Source organism: Malurus melanocephalus, unplaced genomic scaffold (assembly GCF_030028575.1).
Source record: "Malurus melanocephalus ecotype Western Australia unplaced genomic scaffold, MMel_1.1 scaffold_594, whole genome shotgun sequence".
Taxonomy (NCBI): Eukaryota; Metazoa; Chordata; class Aves; order Passeriformes; family Maluridae; genus Malurus; species Malurus melanocephalus.
In genome coordinates, this window is record NW_026623826.1 from 219,096 (window position 1) to 224,550 (window position 5,455).

A 5,455-nucleotide genomic window follows, 5' to 3' on the forward strand; every position below is an offset into this window, starting at 1 on the left:
AAATCCGTGCAGGTGACAGGGGTGTCCTGGGGGGAGAGGCAGCAGTGGCCCTGCTTGGAGCAGGAGTGAGTGGTGAAGGTGCACAGGGGTCCCCAGCAGGGCGTGGGGCACTTGAGTATCTGGGCAGGTGGGCACCTGAGGACCGGGCACTGAGCAGACAGGCACTGGGCAGATGGGCTCATGAAAATTTGGGCACATGAGTACCTGATAAACTGGGCACCAGAGCACCTGGGAAACTGAGATTTTGGGCACCTTGGGCACCTGAGTCCCGAGATCTTGGGCACAGAACCCCCGAGCCCTGGAGCACAAAACCTCCGAGCCCTTGGGCACAGAACCCCCGAGCCCTTGGGCACCCGAGCTCTTGGGCACCCGAACCCTTGGGCACCCGAGCTCTTGGGCACAGAACCCCCGAGCCCTTGGGCACCCGAGTCCTTGGGCACAAAACTCCCGAGCTCTTGGGCACAGAACCCCCGAGCCCTTGGGCACCCGAGCCCTTGGGCACAAAGCCCCCGAGCCCTTGGGCACCCGAGCCCTTGGGCACAGAACCCCCGAGCCCTGGAGCACAAAACCCCCGAGCCCTTGGGCACAAAATCCCCGAGCTCTTGGGCACAGAACCCCCGAACCCTTGGGCAGCCGAGCCCCCGCCCTGCGCACCCGCAGCCGCCAGAGGGAGCCCCCCGCCCGCTCCCGGAGCCCGCCCGGCTCGGACCGGGAGCGCTGGTGCGGGGGGACAGCCCGGGGTGCGCCCCGCTCGGGGGGACACAGATCCCGGTTCCCAGGGCTCCCGGAGCGCCCCGTGCCCCTGCGACCCGAGCAGGCACTCTTGGGGTTGGCACAGGTCCCACGGAAGGGTTTTTTTTTTGAGAATCAATCCGTGTCGGTCCTGATCTAAGGCTCGGTTTAGAATAGAGACCCCCTCCTTCCCACCATCCCCGAGGTGTCCCAGCGCCGTGCCTCAGTTTCCCCGYGGTTGCGCTGTTCGGAGATGCCGATGGGGCTGAGGTGGGCAGCCCGAGGGGACTCGAGGAGCCCCCGGGGTGGCACCGCCCGCTGCCCATCCCCGACCCGCTGGCGTCGTCCCGGCTGCGCCGGGCTCCGGCTCTGCCCGCATCAAAGGTGCCCCGTGCCGGCTGGCGAGCGCTGGCACGCCGTGCCGTGCCGTGCCGTGCCCGGGGCGAGCCGCCCACCCTGCCCGGCCACCCACGGGCTCCCCGCGGGCTCTCCAGAGCAGCCGTGGGTGCGGGCTGCCCAGCGGGACAGGATGGCATGTCCTCACCCAACCCTGAGCGGGTGCCAGGGACAGCCCCGGGCACTGGGGACACTCTCTGCATGTCCCACATGTGGGGCTGGGGGCTGCTCTGAGGCAGAGCTGCTGTGGGGCTCGCCCTCCTCTGTACCTGTGTGGAGGCTGGGGGGCACCACCTGTGCCCAGGAAATGCTCAGGGAGGGSACAGCAGTGCCAGGGCTGGGGACGTGTCCTGGGGATGCTCCCAGCTCGGGGAAAGGCTAATGGGTTCCTGAGGATGGGCCCATGGGTGGGCTGGGGGACGAGGGGCATGGAGCAGGGGCTGTGTCTGTGCTCACCGCAGCCGCAGGGCTCCCAGCTCCAGCTCCCTGCAGATGGCTCCCCTGGATTTTTCCGTTCCTAATCGATCCCCATCAGGTCGGGTTTCCCTCCCGAGTCACCTTCGTGCCGGCTCAGCGAGATGYTCGGGCAATGAGCCCTGTGCCAGGAGATGGCAGCAGTCGGGCRCAGCTCCACAGCCCGCAGGAGCGAGACCCTTCAGAGGGTTAAAGGTGACAGTGGGACACCGAATGCTCAGGTGCCTGAGCCCTGATCTTCCCACTGGAGGGAGATCTGGGGTGCTCAGGCCTTGAGGGCACATCCAGCAGCGGGTGGTCACTGCCGGGAGGAGGGAAATGAGCTCGTGTGGCTTCTCCAGCCTTTGGGGTGATCCACAGGGGTGAGCTGGGCTCTGCAGCTCCCCCCATCCTGCTGCCAGCCTGCATGGCCAGGGCACCTTCCCCAGGGCACGTCCTGGTGCTTGACTGCCGGACATGGGGACCTACATCCCCCCCTTCTCCCCTGATTGCACTCAAACTCTTGTGCTGCTGCTGCCCTGAGTTGGAAGTGCCAACTCAGAGTCACCCGAGGGCACGGGGCTCTTCCAGCCTAAACATGAGGGGGATAAAGAGCACAAGTGAGCCTTTAAATAGCCCGTCAAGGACAGGCTCTCCCGGTTGGAATGCTCTGGCCGGCCCGGTGGAACATGCCAGGGGCGGGGGGCACGGGGGGACAGCCGGGCAGGGCAGGTCAAGGTTAGGCACGGCCCTGGCCCMGTGCCACCGTGCCATGGCTCAGCACGGGGAAGCAGAGCCGTGCAAACAGGGAAATTATGCCAGGCGGGGGTTTTGCCGTGCCCGGGGCTGATCTGGAGGTGGCAGCGGAGCCAGGCAGGCGCTGCTGCCCGTGACCTGCCCGCCAGCCCGCACGGAACTTGGCACCGGCACAGCCTGGCTGCTGGAGCAGCCTCTGGGGCAGCTCCGGGTGTCCTGGAGCGGCTGCTGCGCTGCTGTCCGGGCTGATTCATATCCTGGACGTGCAGGCATTTGGATATTGTCCACCCGCGGGGTGTGACAGGCGCGGCCGTGTCCCCGGGGCACGGGTGCCAGCCCGGCTGMGTGCCGGGGCAGCACGGGCTCTGCTCGGCGTGGCTGCTGCTCCCYGGGGACACGGCGGGGCTGYARAGCRCATGGCAGGGACAGCCCGGGGTGGCAGGAGGGTGGCTGCGTGCCCARGTGTCCGTGTGCCCGCTGGCTGTGCTGGGGCACCCCGGGGACAGAGAGCTGTGGSAGAAAGCACCTGCCAGGGAAACCCCAAGCCCAGGATCCCAAATCCGGACCCATCCCCTCACCTTGGGTGCAGAAAGGGAGAGGGCAGGAAAGGGGAGGAAAGGGGAGGCAGGAGGAGCAGGGTGGCACGGCCCCGAGGGGCTTTAGGAACGCAACTGGAGCTGCCCCCGGTGCCAGGCTGAGCGGGCACGGAGCAGAGCCAGCCTGTGCCACCCTGTGCCCAGCCACCTGCCCGTGTGTGGAGCAAGGTGGCCCGCGAGGAGCAGCGCGAGCCCCCGGCCACTGTCGCTGTCCCCTCGTGTGCCAGGCGGGATCRTTGTGGCCCGAGGAAGGGCTGAGCCCCCGGAGAGCGCGGCAGGAGGGGAGGTGTGAGCAGCAGCGCTCGCTGCAGGCTGGTGCAGCTGGCACCTGAATTGTCTAATAAAGTGTGAAATTGCTTTCATGCTCTGCTACCTTTGTTGAGCCGGACCGTCAGCGCGGCCCCCCCTCGCAGCCCGCACCGGCTGCCGCCGTGTCCCGCTGTGGTGGCACTGCCTGGCACAGCCCCGGGCACTGCTGAGCCAGACTGTACCCAGCCTGTCCCCAGCCTGTCCCCATCCTGTCCCCACACTGTCCCCAGCCTGTCCCCTCGCTGTGCCCAACCTGTCCCCAGCCTGTCCCCAGCCTGTCCCCTCGCTGTGCCCACCCTGTCCACAGCCTGTCCCCAGCCCCTCCACCAGCCCCGCGGCTCCGCTGAGCGAGCTTGTCCCCAGTCTGTCCCCAGCCTGTCCCCAACCTGACCCCAACCTGTCCCCAGCCCCAGACTGTCCTCAGCCTGCCTCCAGCCTGTCCCCAGCCCCTCGCTGTGCCCACCCTGTCCCCAGCCCCTCCATCAGCTCCTCGCTGTCCCCAGCCTGTCCCCAGCCCCGCACTGTCCCCAGCCTGTCCCCAGCCTGTCCCCAGCCCCTCTCAGCCCCTCGCTGTGCCCAGGCCGTGTGACAGCTCTGACTGCTGCGGGTTTATCCCCGGGACGCGGAGGGTCTCTGTCCCCTCTCCTGCTCCCCCGGGATGCCCTGGGGTGCCGGGATCAGCCCGGGTCAGTGCCCTGCCCTGGGCTGTGCCGCTGCCAAAGCCCTGCCCTTGCCCAGCAGATAGGGCAGCATCCGGCCGTGCCCGGAGCCGCCTCGAACCCCCCCGCCTGGGCAGGGACAGARGGACAGAGGGACAGAGGGACAGCCCAGCCCCCCTCGCCAGTGGGTGACGGATTGCTCTGAACCACCTGGCTGTGCACAGAAACTGTTCTCCACCTCTAATAACAATAATCCATCACCCTGCTCTGTGCAGGGGCCCTCTGTGGAAGGGTGTCCATGGCTGGGGAGCTGGGGGGGCTGGCAGGGGGATTGGGATCGGGGGGCTCCCCTGAGGGAACACAGGAGTCTCTGGTGGTGGCTTTCCTCCTGCACTGCCCACCAGAAGGGGCACAGCCTGCCTGGGGARGTGCCAGCTCCTCCAGGCTGTGCAAATCGTGATTGTGGAAGGAAAATCAGCTGGGAGCCAGGGTCTGGCATGGGGCTCAGGGTGCTCCCTGCTCCAGAGGGTCCCACGGGTCCCCATGGCACAGGAGCTGCTGAGGGAGGCCCAGGAAAAGCAGCTGCTTCTGGGATTTCTGCAGAGCTCGWGATACTTTGCCCCAGGGAAGTGGTGCCACGTTTTTCCAGCTACTGATAAAGTTAAACCCTTGATCTGGTTAAAGATTTAGCCCACAGGGCAAGCCTGGGTAGGACAGCGACGCTGTTAGTGCCACTAGCTTGGTGACACTTGCCCAGGCAGAGGGGACAGGGCTCTCAGCTGTGGCTCAGCACATTCCTGCAGTCAGATCCCATTCCCAGAACCAGACCCCACTGGCAGAGCTCATCCCTGCATGGCACAGACACCCCTGGCCACAGCTCCCGTCAAAAGGGCCACCAGCTCAGAGTCACGAGCCATTCCAAAGCCTTCTCCTGGCATCAGGCACAGGAGGCAGAAAGGCTGCTTCATTCCCAGCTCACCTACCCTGCCTGGAGAATCCCCAGAATCACAGAACTGTGGAGGGGTTTGGGTTCAAAGGGACCTCAAAGCTCATCCCATCCCACCCCTGCCATGGCAGGGACACCTCCCACTGTCCCAGGGTGCTCCAAACCTGGCCTTGGGCACTGCCAGGGATCCAGGGGCAGCCACAGCTTCTCTGGGCACCCTGTGCCATGGCCTGCCCACCCTCACAGGGAAAAAATATTCCCAATATCCCACCCAGCCCTACTCTCTGCCAGTTTGAAACCATTCCCCTTGTCCTGTCAGTGCTGGAGAAAACCAGTCCCAGTGAGCAGCCAGGCGAGTGCACCCTAACCCAGCCGCATTCCCGAGCCCTCCTTCATTAACATTCCTCCTCTCCCAGCCCGCACAGCCTGTTCCCAACGCCCCGAGTGTTCATTGAATTCCAGCTTCCCCCAGAACTGCCAATGCTTTAGGGACTGGAGCATCTGCACACGCCACGGGCAGCCCGCTCCGTGCCCTCTCTGTGCCCGCTCTGTGTCCGTTCTGTGCCCGCTCTGTGTCCTTTCTGTGTCCTTTCTGTGCCCGCTCTGTG